Below are 14,770 nucleotides of genomic sequence, written 5' to 3'. Positions count from 1 at the left end.
AAATGATCACTACCGCACATCCCTCGTCTCCCATCAAAGATTCAAATCAGTTTTGGGCTGTCTGGAAAATGCAGGGCTAAAATAGCCAGATTGAATTCAGATGAAATTACCTTCTGCTTTTTGGGGAGGTTGTTGCTCTTGTGTTAGTCGAATTATTTTCTTTGAAGATTCGTTTGGAAGAGAGTTTGGGAGAATTTCTAGCCTCCCTCTAGAATTTCCTCCCATTTCTCTGTTTGCAAAGAGCTGTTCCCCAAAGGCGAAAAGAGCGAGTTGCCATCTTGAGGAGTGAATTGTATGTGTAGTGAGCACCAAATGGTCTCAAAGTTACCCCAGAATTTTCAATATCTCTAGTTGCTTTCAAATACTATTTATTCCCCTAACCGTTTGTGCAGGGTATCAGTAAGATGACCAACTTCTGACAACCCTAAAAGCAGGGAAGGAAGCTTAGAAATAGAATACCATTTGTCTGGTAATTAGAGTGTATCTCTTAAGAGTTCGAGAGAATTCTGATTAACCTTTCTGTTCCCACATTCTCACATAAAATTAGCACACCTTTTAAATTATTATCTAGTATTAAAACACATATTTTTGAGTCTTCTTAATGCAACAGGTTCTGGAGACACTAAAAGTGTGTTATAGGTTTCTAAAAAACTTCATTTTTCTTACATTTTAAATGTTCTGTTTGTGCAAAATTTCGAGAATCACCATAAGGGCTTCTTTGCATTTTTAATTTAGTAACTAACATATGAATAAATTTGCATATTAATTAGTTGCAGATTAAATCATGCATACATAATTGCCTCCTTACTGTGTTTAATGTTTGTCAAAATCTCCAGCCTGGTTTGATGGATGTCGTATGAAAGATTACAATTTGATGTACCCTTGGAAGTATTTACACCAATAATGCAAGATTCTTAATAGCAGAATTCTCTAGTTATATACAGTTACTAATAAACATGTAAGATAGGTACATGTCCCTTTGACTAAAATTTTTTCTTTGCACCAAATCATTTACTATTCATAATCATTAATGCATCTCCTAATTATACAGCATATGTCTGTTAACCCTTTCGTTGCTGGTCTTCAAATGGTAGCTTCTTTCTTTTCTTGCCCCCTAAAGAAAGCAAATTATTTGATAGCATTCTGAAATTACTGCATTGCCTTTTACTTCTTTCTTTACTAGTGTGTGGACACACCTCATTTGCCACTTACTCTCACCTACAGTTGAGAATTACGTGATCACGTCGTATTTTCCAGTTAAAGATCAAGAGATGACCCATGCACACACACTTAGCTGATGGGCTTTCACTTTTACCAACGTTGAAAAGAATTCAGATATTTGAAATGCTTCCTATTAAATGGTAAATACACATGCACACATGCACAGTTTTTGGAAGGATAATCATAGGATAAGTAAAATTATTTAAATTATGTTTTACTCCATTTTGAATATGGTAATGCACTTAATGTCTTATCATAAAATATAGAATGGATTTTTTTTTCTTTTTGGTACCAGGACTGAGATCTCTACAGAAACTGACTAGAGAATGGGTGTTCTTGATTTGACAGAGTTAAAAAAATATGTATGCCAGTAAGTGTTCTTTTTAATTAATTCCTCAGGTATTTAATTTTTTTAAGTTTTATTTTACTCATGTACAGAGTAGACCAACTGGCATATTTTTTTTTACTATTTTGATGTCTAAGCTGCTTATCACACTGTATTACCCTGCATTAATGAGTATTCCTACTGTGCAAAATTCTATCAAAAATGATGGTGTGAATGTCATTTTTAATTGGAAGTTTATACAGTCAAATTTATAGTACACAACAAAAAATATGTACGTAATTCTGTTCCAAGCCTTTTTTAGGCAATTGATCTTTTTGGTTTAAGTATACATTTTTATCATCCTGACCTTAAATTTAGCTTGAGAATCCGGACAAATATTACTGAGTTTCAATTAATACCATTCTTGAGGGAAGAGGGAAACCAAGGCACAGGACAATTATAAAGCCTTTTAATTATGAGAGGAACAAATATAGAATCTATTTTCAGGAATCCCTCTTAAACATGAAAACTTGCTGACCAATTTTGCATGTTCCATAGAAGCCAAAATATCTGCTTTCTGTCTATTCTATTGTTGAATGCCTTGCATTTATATGCTTATTAAGGAGACAAAGGTTAAAATGAGTCCAAAGCATAAAGAGCTGCTTTCCTTTCTTTGATTCTTACATAGGAGAAATAATACCTCCTGCTCACCTACCCCAGGGTCGTTTTCTTCTAATCACAAAGCACAATGAACTATTTATTGATTTAGCAAAACATTCTTTTGCAACAGGCAATATAGCATTAAATTATTTAGCAATGAGAGAAATTAAATGAAAGCTGCAAAACTTACACAGGGAAGCAAACAGACCCAAAACATCTTATTTGTCCACAGCCATTGTGCCTAGGTAATTCAGGGCATATGGTATGTAAATGATGTTTGGAGACCCTTGCCAAATCTACACACGGCGGGATAAATTAAGGACAGGTTTCCCTGGGTGTAAGTCCCACAATTGTGACCGGCACACTCCCTGCTTGGATGTGCTTGTTCCGTTCTTGTGTTTTAGCAAGAGCTTCACACAGCATTCAGTGGTCAAACCTGGTCCTCAGCCTGCTTCGAAGACATTATTTTTAATTTGTGAGGATTGATTTTATAATTAAATTTAAAATACAGCACGAGTTTCTCTTCCCCTTACATTTGAAAAGTAAGGTGTGAATAATTCATCAGTATATATTTAGATATTACCCATTTAAATGGGTATCTTTGACAATGGAAATCAAGTGCACTGAAGAAAGGTATTACTAAGCAGTGACTTTTTTCTAGGTCAAGATTAAGATATTTGCTAGAACAGGAAGTGAATTATTTTGAACAATTAGTAATTTTAGTCCCAAATTAGCCCAGTTGTAATTTATTAATTCAACTTTGTAACTCAAATTACTAGTATCACTTAATATTTGAATTATTATTTTCAAGTATCTGCTCTCACTTCTAGAAAGGTGAAATCACTATCTGCTTCTTCCATTTAAAACTTCTTTGAAATAGCTGCGAGGTTATGCTATTTCCTTTCTTCTGAAAGGAATTTCTTTTCTAAGCTGGGTGTTGTGGCCCGTAGTTTTTGCTACTTTAAAGTCCATTTTGATTATCTTGGAACTGTATAATTGGAGATTTTGTTTAGAAGTGTTGGCAGTTCCTTTCCTCCTATGATAATTCATCAGCAGATACCTAGGTAGTGCATTTGCATGAAGACTTAATTATGAATACAAGACTTAAACATGTTATTAATGAAAGTTATTTCAGGGCATTTTAAAGTATGTAGAGTATGGTTTAGGATGTTTTGTTGTTTTTACTATTAAAAATGCTTTTTTTTTTTTTTTTTTTTTACCAATAAAGCTGTTATTTTTGTAAGGATAATAGTATGTTTCTTCTATAAGGTAGCAGTTTAGGCGCTGTTCCTACTATTACCATTTCATTTATGAAACACAGATAACATGCTAGTTACTGTATGAAGAATGAAATTAGGTTCAGTTCCTGTCCATTGCTGTGTAAGTTGGGTAAAATCAGGGGGAAAAATACCCCTGAGATCAACATAAGTCAGTAATACTTGACACAGATTTAGCTTAAAAGTCATGCAAGTTGGTGGTGGGTCTGGAGGAGTTCATGTAATTATCATGTAGCCCGCAGTTGGTGAACTCAGGGTGAAGTTTTGAGCTGGTGATTCTGTGACCATCCCCTTGGTTCATTGAAACTACTTTGCACAGCTGTGCTCCCAACTCAACAACGGAGAGCAAAAACAATATTCGCTGGAAAATCAAGCTCAGTTGGCCTTCTAACTTTGCTGGGAACTTGCAGCCTTGAAAACAACAAAGGATAGATAATCACAGTTGAGATTACAGAGTCCAGATTAAATGCATTACACAGGAGGGGTGGTGTGGCCCAAGTTTACCCGCACTGTGCTAAAACCGTGAATGCCCACGTGTTAAGCACTGTAGTCACTTACCAAAATTTTTGGTTTTAAATGTCATTGAACCACATGTAAACAAAGCACCTGTACTTCATTCAAAAAAATTAAGGTATATGGAGAGCTGCGGAGGTAAGCTGAGGGATTCTTTTATTTTTGCTATTTGGTGGGAGGCAAGAGCCATAGACAATAAACACAAGCCATCTCAAGTATTAAAACAGTCTATTTTCATGTAATGTATGAATCAAAATGACTTAGCAGTTTTAATTTTTTTTTTTTTTTTTAGAAAGAAAAGAATATAAAGAGAGAGATAAGTGAAATTTGCATCTCTACAGACAACTCTGCATAGCAAATTTAAGATTCTGGCAATTTCCTTACTAACATCTGAAAATTGAGAATGTATAGGAATCTCAGACAGATCCTTAATTATTGCGTTGCTACCAGGGGTCTCTGTGATGGTATCAATAAGTTAGGAAACTTTTTTGAAGAAGGAATAAACGGGGGCTCCTGGGTGTCTCAGTCAGTTAAGCGTTGGACTTCAGCTCAGGTCATGATCTTGTGGTCTGTGAGTTCGAGCCCCACATCGGGCTCTGTGCTGATAGCTCAGAGCCTGGACCCTGTTTCAGATTCTGTGTCTCTGTCTCCCTCTGCCTCTCCCCGCTGTTTTTTTTTTTCTCTCTCTCTCTCTCTTGAAAAAATAAAACATAAAAAAAAAATGTTTTTAAGTGATAAGCAACTAAACTGATAACTAACTTATTTTAGCATAATGCATTCAGACCAAATTTCTCCTTGGTAAAGAATATTGAAACTGTATTAATTGTTTGTATATACTTAGGAAATTTTAGGGAGACCTGATGCATTAATCTTCTTTCATAAAAGATACGGCTTCTGCTTATCCCGATCTCAAGTATATTTCAAACCAGTCTTTATAAAATATTATAACCTTTCTTTTAGAAATCTGTGCAACATCAAGTATGTGTATCACAGAGGTAACTGGAGACAGAGAGTATAATTTCTATCATATTACCAAAAGGGGTCTATAGCTCTCCAAAGGTTAAGGAACCCTGATTTCAGCCAGAAGTTGTAGGAAGTGATTGATGATCCTACATCATCATATCCCCAGTCAGCAATGGATCAACACAAGGCTTAAGTATCAAAAAAATTCAGCAAATATTTATTGCACACCTACTAAGCGCCAGTATTCTCGGAAGGTACATAGCAGTGGACCGAATTCCTACCATTGTGAAGATTTACATGGCTGCAAGTAGTTGTTGAAACAAGACCTCATTGAAAAAAAATTTTTTTTAGCGTAGTTGACACACAATCCTTCATTAGTTTCAGGTGTACAACGTAGAGATAGAGACTTGACATCTCTATATGTTATGCTGTGCTCATCACAAGTGTAGCTACCATCTGTCATCATACAATGCTACTACAATGTCATTGACTGTATTCCCTAAGCAAAAGTTCACTTTATAATGCTCCACAGGGTCCCAACACCACGATCCACCTTGTGAACTAATAAATACAGAGGCTATGCTTCTTAAAAGCCCAACAATTGATGTAATCCCACAGTCCATGATAACAATATAATAGATAATAGATAAAATCAACCACAGAATCTAGTGTAATCGTCAGTGAGGTTTTTTGTCATCGGCCTATTTTTTGCTAGCAGTGAAACAAAATGACATCTCTTTAAAAAGGTTTTTATTTCTCTAGTCCTTAAAGTCAAGTTAAATGGAATGTTTTGGGAAGGACAAAAGAAAAAGTTAAATACGTGGAAATGGCATGGAAAGCACCTGCTTGTTTGTTTCATGTTCCTCCACATCGTTAGGAAATGATGTTTGGCCATAGGAGAATCTGTTGTCCCTCTAATAAAATGTTATGAAATTGGATTTTGAAAGGAGACTATAGATTGACTAAGTAGGGTGGCTTCACCAAGGAAAATTAAAGACTACAGAAAACAAACAGGAGTCTGCATCACGCATACACTAACCGACAGAACAGTATCACTTCTCAAAAGTGACAGTGCAGGCATGTATCCATTTTTATATCTCTGGCACATTGTTGGCACTATTAATTATTCCATTGAGAAAATAGCCGCTCTATACAGAAGAAAGGAAGATAAATGAGTTCCTCCAAGCCCCCTTCTGTGAAGTGTAAGTGTAAATGAATATGCTCTCTGCCAGCCCAACGAATAAAACTCAGTCCGTCCCTCATCTTCAGCTGTTTATGATCCAGGTGAGGGAAAGGGCAGACTCACGAAACCAAAAATAGCCATTAGAAAATTTAAAAATTTAGGGGGGCAATTTATCATAACTACGTGTATGTCCGTGTTTTATCAGTAAAAAGTAAGTGTAGCTCTATTTGAAATGTTTGTCTAATGATATGCTCATTTTTCCATTTCATGAAGGCTTGACTTATTCTCAGATTGAACTTAGGGCTAACTATAATGTCTTTGACAATTCTGGACTTGATGATTTCTGTCATTGGGGAAAGGAAGGAAATAAATCCCTTTTTGTTCCTCATTCAGTCAAAGAGCAAAACGTGATTAAGGTCTTATTAGGTATGTATTATGTTGTTAGAGGGTGGGGCAGAGAAAGTTAAATCTTGATCTCTACTCTTTATAAATGTATATTATTTAGGGGCAATAAAGTAGGTGCATGATGTACTTGGCAACGATTTATGGCATTAAACTTTGTTGGAGAATCCAGAGGATCTAGAATGGTCCTTATCTGGAAGTGACTACAGAACTTGATGTCATTCTGTTTCGGAGAGTTGCCGATCTGGCAGATTAAGACAGAGGCCACAGATACGCAACTGAACTTCTGTCTAGCAGCTTCTGTGTATATTTTCCCTAGAGTTGAACTTTTTTTTTTACTAAACTGCAGAAACAATTTTTGATTGTCTTTGTGTTTTCAGAGATCGATTGTCCAGAGATGTATCTCATAAACCGTCGATCGCAGAATTTCAAACTTGGGAAAAAACCCCGTCATGATCACAATTTAACAGTTATTTATTTGCAGTGTATTTATTTATAAAGAAACTGAGATTTAGATAAAGCCAGAACTCACTCAGGCTGAGAGAGCTAGATAGAAATTACGCCAGAACTCAAACCACCAACTTGGTTCCTGGCCTCCACATTCTACCCCTTTCTCTAACAAGTACAAGGGAGCAGGTGATGGGGATGGAAGTCTCATCCCCAAATATGTGGTTGGAGAATCAGAAACTAGCTCTTTTGGAAGTAATTTAAAAAAAAGAGTATTTAATTTTTTAAATTTACTTTTCAATGTTTAATAGTTATTGATCATGAAGTATGGTCACTTGTTTAATAATTGTCCTAATAATGACTCGGTACAGAAAGGCTTAACTCTGAGAAAACCTTACACACACAGTAATTTTAAGTGTGCCTATTTTACTTTTTTTTCAAAAAGTATGAGAAATTGATCAGAGATCAACACTGCTGGCAAGTTCCAAGGACATGGCCCATGTACAAAATGGGTATGGCTTGAGTAGTTTCCCTTGCACATAACACATTTTTCACATGGTAGCATGAAGTAAGTAGGTCCCACATGAAGAACATGGCTTGCAGGCTCTGAACAGATGTTAGGGAACATGTCACATTCTGCAGTAAAGGAAAAGCTCCGACTGGGGGTAAGGGTGCGAGAGTCGACTCCCTTGGAATTTGGACTCCTCTTAAGCAGCATTTACGTCGTTTTAGGTTCAGCATGCATTTGATAATCTTGTTCAAAGAAGGCGAAATGCTGACTGACATTTTGGGAAACAAATAGAGGCAAATTCATGCTTCTGGTTTGTAAGCACCATAATTTGGCAATTTAGCACTGTTAACAATAATTCTAGTTATGATTATGAAGACATCCTTTTAAATCAGTTTTTACCAAACGATGAATGAGTGGAAATAAGACTATTACTGCCATATGACTTTGGGGAAGTCTTCACCTATTCCTGATATGGTTGTCCTATGTTAGGAGCCAAAATTTATCAATATCAAATTTTTTGCCAAACAATTCTAATTTTAATACTGTTTGTGTCAAGGAGAGCCTATGAGTTGATTTCCATTTTATCTAGTAGAAGCCCCAAATTGTCCTTAATTGCATCTTCTCCCTTTTAAAACTTCTTTGAAAATGTCTTTTGGCTTGCCCATGGGATTTGCCAGAAGCTCTTTTCTCTTACCAGATGTGGGTACAAAACTTGTCTCACCTGTCCCATCATGGTCATCTCTGTGTTTGCATGTGGAGGAAATCTTTAAGTGCTTATGGTTAACAGAACAAAGAGATCGTTTATTTTTTAAAACTCAGTAGCTAAAATTCAAGGTCATACTGAGTTAAAGAGCACAACAGCTAGGTCAGGAATGGACTTAAGCTTTAGGCTGTGGACTGACCTTGAGGGAACTTGAATCTGCTACTCCTTTCCCTTTGAAATAACCGTAATTCTTGCTCGAAGTGGCTGGTTTCCAGTTACACAAGAGGGTATTTGGGGCAAAACCTTTATAAAACAGGCACGTGAGATAGGCACTTCAGTAACGGATGTGCATAGGATGCTAATTCTTGTATGGTCACTCACTTCCACTTTAAAACTTACTGGTTTTATTCTCTTTACCTACTCTTTTTTATTTTGCGTGTTTATCAGGGATAGCCATTAAAGTATTTGAAAATTGCTTGTTCTCTGCCCAGCAATTCGTTGTTCTACTTGTTGGACGATGTCAAACAATTAAATGTAATCAACAGTTTAGAACCTCAGGAAATTGTTAGAATTTCCACCCCAAAGAGGGTTGACAAACCCTAGACAATTATTCTATTTAGAATGGAAATGGTTTTCATTGTGATATCACATTTCCCTCTGATCATTGAGCAATGCATTGGGAAGCCCAGTATTTATTCGCAAATTTTCAAAAATTGTGTACATCCTGTGCCCGGATTCCAATCTGCTTCATCAGTCCATTTTGTCAAAAGTTTCTCAAATGGAATCCTTCATTCGGACAAACAAACATACCCAGGATTTCCCCCCTTTAACTTTTTGGGAATTCATTTTTACACGTGCATCAATGCGACGGAAAAAACAGTTGCGTCTTATTTCATCTGCTTCAGGTGATTGTGGTAAGCCTGCTATAGCTCTCTTCATCTGGGAAGTGCTGCCATCTGAGTCAACTTCCTCCGTCTCTGTTTTTATATTGTCCAGGGTGATGCTTCCTCATTGCACCAAAATAGAAATGGTTTGTTTTTGTATCAAACTTGGAGACTGGCTATGGATTACACTGGGTTAGGGTAAAGGAATTTTTTTTTTTTCAAGAACATTCCACTTACCCCAAGGGAAAGAGATTGATGTACTAGAGACAAAGGAGAAGCGTTAATGATTTTTATTCCCTTAACTAAAACATCTCCTTTAGTCGCCAGAAGTATCACTTGTACTATCTTTTTTTTCTAATTTCATTTAATATTTCACAGATTTGGTAGAACAAATGTGTAACTTTTGCAAGTATGGGTCTTTGCGTGAAATTGAGGAAGGAAGAAGTGAACTTCAGGTGGAGTCAAGCATGTAGTTTCCATTGTAATTAAACCCCAAAATCTATATATTCTGGTCTTGCAACTTACTATTTCACTTCACCACATCACCCATGTTCCCCAGTCTGCAGGCTAATTCCATTTTATAAATTTGGCCTGTTGAATTTCATAGATATGATATTCATGTGGGTAATGGCATACTCATTGTATTCTTCACCACAGAAATGAGAAAATGTGTGAGAGAGTGGGGAAATGACTCTAACTAGATCTAACTGGAGACAAGAATTTGGGAACTTGGTTTTTACGTTTATTTAGCATGCTGTTGTTTGTCACCAAAACAATATTATGTCTGTGTGAGCTTTTATAATACTGTTTAAAGCAAAATAAGAAACTGTCTCTTTCTTCTGAAGAGAAATACTGCCACAGAAAGGTAGAAGTCAAATATTTACGGAACAAAAGTCTGGTTAAAATAGCCCACATTGCTTACCTTAGTAATCAATGTGAATTACATTATAATCAATATGACTACAAGCTATCTGACCAGCCAGGAAGAAAATAAATATTTGATCATGTGATAAACCATTTGGATGTCTGCATATGAACCCAAGCCGTATAAAAGTATCCAATTCAAGATAACAATACGAAGTCACTGATAAAGCCACAAATAGAAATTAGATTTCACAGTCTCAGCTGATAATTTGATACCTTTCTGTGATAAAAAGATCTTCCAAACTAAACTTGTCTATATTTGAACCGTACAAATACTTAAAACTGTTGTACCTGATAATATGTAAATGCTGCCAAGAGAGTAAGTTTATGCCACTGAGAAAATGCAGGTGGTTTGTGCTTTATCTCAGTTCTTCATGTAATATGGATTTACTTCCGATAAATATTTTTATATTCATCTGACAAGTATATTTATCTGAGATAAGTATTTCCCCCAAATGAATGTGCGTTTTGAAAAAAAGTTTAAGGTAATTAGGATTCCAGTTGAGGAAAATCATTAACAAAAAATAGGTTACTCGCTTACTAAGAAAACATAGTTATTTTACATTCGAAAGATCTCAATACAAAGAAATGTAAGAATATACATGCAAGAAGTTTGTTGGTGTTCACTGCTGGATTGCAGGACTGTGTCAAGTCACAGGTATCAGGAAAAATTATTTTTAACTCTGTGTGTGCGTGTCTGTGTGTCTATATCCTCCTATGGATAATTAAATCTTTTACGAAAGTGTACTCGTACCTACTAAGGATTTCTGTCATTGCAGTTTGAGGTGGATCTTCGACATCAACCCCTCCTTGGGTCTAAGCGATCACCATTCACTAAAATTTGTTAAAATTAACAATCCATGTATATGCATTCACTAAGTAAACACTAACATTTTTTACCTTATGAATTAAATTTCTTCTTTCTAGTGACTTCTACTAGAGAGCAGAAAAATCCAATTGTTCAGCATCTGAATAAATCAAACTCAGTAATAACTCTTTTTTCAGCGGATATGGGTAGCTTAGATAACCTCCTTTCCCTGACTTGACAAATTTTACCATTCACTTATGTGTAAATATGAGGACATAGATTTTGATCCTAAAGCATCAACAGAAATAGATTTTCAAGTATCTAAGTGTACATACGGGCTTCCCACGCCAAGTGTGGCAGGCAATGCACAAGGCTTTGTGATTTGATATCTTTGCTTAATGGTGAAGAATATAGCATGGTTCTGTCGTTTCGAATCTTTTTCCACTTTAGTAGGCATGTGTTACCTACGTCTGTTTTGGGTGGAGATCATTTTCCCACTGTTCTCTAAGGCACCCTTCTTGTCTAGAGGAAACAACAGAGGAGGAACCAGGAAGAGCCCTCTCATTTCTAACATGTCAATGATATGCTGAACTAGGTGCCCTCTCATCTACGCTTCTCAAAAGAAGCGCTGGTGTTAAAATGAGAGAACTAAAACCCAGATTTGTGATACGACTTGGCCACCATCACACCGTGACCAGGTGTTAAGGTTGTAATTCTCAGACAGCTATGCCTGACCCTCACATTTAAGCCCTTGGGATTTTAGAACTTTGCTCACATCCTGATCCCACTGCCTCAGGAGTTTTGTGATCTATGAAATGTCACGTAAGGTTCTTTGTGCCTTAATTTTCTATCTTTAAAGTAGGAATGATAATACCTGTCGCAGAGTACTGGTTATGAAGATTAACTGTAGGCAGTGGTATGTTCTTTAAATTGTATATCACTCTACATGTATTAGTTAACTGTTCTATGACCAAAATTTTTGATGGGGTAGATATTTACCTAAGGTGGTTATTTAATTTATAGGTATGCTCGTTCCCATTATGTTAGGTAATCACTATATATTGATGACTATTACTATTTTCCTTGGGGTATAATGTTTAGTTAAATTCAGCTGTGCTGGGCAAAAGGGAACAGCATTGTAGAAGTAAGCAAGTATTGTATGAGAAAAAGGAAAGTTTAGGTGTTCAGTGACTTGAACAGAAACATGGAGTTATTCCCATACTATCAAGTTATACCCTGGAGGGAAATGACACTCCCTTCAAATGACCATCATTCATTCCTCCTCCATCCACTCAACTCATTTATTGAGCACCTGCCTTATTCTGGGTGATGTACAAGGTCATGTGTGTGTGTGTGTGTGTGTGTGTTTATTAGGTTTATTTGGACTTTTCAGGAACTGCATAATACAGTCATTATTCAGGGAAAAAGAAGGTAGAATTTAATGAGATCTGTGATTGAGAGGGAATAGTTCAGTTCCTTACCATGTGACAGTTTGTTGTCTGTTGACTATATGTATGATTGTCCCTGCTTCACAATGAAAACATTAGTCTTTAGTCATATCTTTCCATGTTATTCAAGGGCACAGGCCCCATCTCCTCAACCATGTGGTCAGGTCTCTGAGAGCAAGAAGAGTGTTGTATGTGTCAGTACAACTCAATACAAAGTTGGGAATCGTTAAACGATTGTTTGTGAAATGATTGAATGAATACAAAAATCCAAGGCCCTTCACTCAAGTGGTATAGAACTTGTTCTTTAATGTGGCCATTCATTCCTTCATTCATGTATTCATTCAGCAAGTTTTATTGAATGTCCACCTTGTAGGTGATACTGGGCACACGCATTGGGGATTTCTGGTCTGATAGCCCCCAAATTTCTTATGACAACTCTAGATATGTGTCCCCAGTTCTCCTTTACCTCAAATGTATCTGTCAAGGACTTTTAGGAAAGTGATGAAAGAACTGTAAACTTCAAGTTATAGAAGAAGGTCAGAATCATGTGGATGTATTTTAAGTGGTCAATACTTCTAAACAATAGTTTTACTGGTGAGAATTTTTTCCCCCAAGAATGGCAGATGCTGCCTACCCCTAGTGTCCTCAGTGATGTTTTCAGCTGACCACCAGGGAGAGTGGTGGCTCACTCTTTTGTGTGGCTAACTTCCATTCCCTATCATTTCAGTGATAACAAGGGACTCCTGGCCTGTTAGGTAACTTGCCTAAGTATACACTGATGAAGCAAACAGACCAGGTCAGTGTCCCTTAAAAATTGGCTGCTCTGATTGAGACTTCTTTTAAAATTATTATGAAACACACGGATTCATGCATATAGCTTCAGTTGTTCTTAAAGTTCTGTGCTAACTCCCCACGCATCACACTAAAAATTTATCATGGGTGATATTTCTGTCACAAAGGAAACTTCAAAGTCTGAATTCGCAGAAATGTCTCAGTTGACAAGCCACTGACTTGAGTTCTGTGATTGAAATGTACTCCAAGGTCAACAAACCAAAACCTGAACATCAGTGGATGATAATACCTTCAGTGTCTCGATGGTTATAACACAGAGAATACCTGTCAAAGGAGGGTATCTTTATTAATCATTGCAAATTTATACTTCTGAAATTTCAGGCTCTTTTTCATTAGCTAATGAAGCCCAGAAGCTTAATGTTCTAGTACCATTTTAATTTTTTGAGTCCCATGTGCTGATTTGTCGGGGTTTAAAAATCTCTTTCACCTTATCAGATTAAAAACATTTATTTATGCACATGTTAACAATGTATTTAAAAGCAACGAAAGCTTCAATATTTAAAATATTAATTGTTGCTCATTAAAGTATGAAAATTTTATTTATACTTACATAATTAATAAAAAGGCATTTTATATGTTTGCAAGATGAGGCACTTAATGTAGATGAGGCAGAATGGTTATTTATCAAAATAGTTCAGAAATCTTCCTAGCGGTCCATCTATGAGAAAGTTAGACAGGATCTAGACACAGCCTTCTAAATAAGGGGTTTCTATGAGAAACAACAAAGGAACAGCAACAATAACCCCCTCCCCCCAACTTATCTCTCTTTAAATTCCAGCCTCTTTTCTAAGCCCTGGTTTTTACATACTCTCCTTTAGTAGGTGAGTACCCTGGCCTTATGTATGAAACACTGAGGGTGGTTTAAAGGTTACAAATGTGATCCTGTCAGATTGACAACTAACTGTTCTAATGAGGAAAAAATCCTCAAAGCATGAAATTTGAATGAAATGTGTGATTATAATTCAAGTACTGTTTACACAAACCTCTGGGGACCCTCAGAATAAATGCAGAGCAAGTGAGTTAGACAAACCTCTGGGCCTTCGCTATATGTGTGTATGTGTGCACGGTGTGTGTGTGTGTGTGTGTGTGTGTGTGTGTTTATTTTAGAGTGTGGGAGAAACTTTGCACCATGAAGCCAAAGCTTTGCTCTTCAGAACCAACACCACAGTCCCCCCTTGTTTATGAATACTGTATGTGTTTTGTTACCATGTTGAATTGTAAGGAAATAGGTGCTTTGAATTATTAAAGTTGATTCTTGAGAATAGATGTATGCTCGGGTGGCATTTGCTTCGGCATATGCAAATGATTTAGTTTCATTTGGGATCAATTCCCAGAGGCCCTCCTTTCCTGGGATGCTCTGAATTTGGCAAGCTCAAGTCAGCCCGTCTCTTCTCCCCCCTCCCCCTCCTCTTTCTTTCTTTCCTTTTTGTTTTTTGTTCCTTCCCCCCCCCTTTTTGTTGGGTGATATAATATTTAAAAACAAAACAAATAAATATATACACTTGGTTGTTAGAAACGTTATGATCTAGAAAAGACTCTATTGTTCAGTTGTAATCAAAGGTGGAGGAAGATTTTCGCCTTAATCACTTAAAGTTTAGCAAAACCGTACAAACGTGGAATGTTTGTTAAAATATTCATACAGAATAGGG

At 36.4% G+C, this 14,770-nt stretch overlaps 1 protein-coding gene across 9 annotated transcripts in view; it reads left to right on the top strand.

The window, feature by feature from the left end:
• Positions 1-14,770, top strand: part of TCF4 (transcription factor 4) — a 349,712-nt gene that overhangs the window by 240,875 nt on the left and 94,067 nt on the right. The window lies entirely within an intron of this gene.

Source organism: Panthera leo, chromosome D3, assembly GCF_018350215.1.
Source record: "Panthera leo isolate Ple1 chromosome D3, P.leo_Ple1_pat1.1, whole genome shotgun sequence".
NCBI classification, from domain to species: Eukaryota; Metazoa; Chordata; class Mammalia; order Carnivora; family Felidae; genus Panthera; species Panthera leo.
The sequence above is the reverse complement of the archived record's forward strand: the minus strand, read 5'-3'. Positions and strand labels throughout refer to the sequence as shown.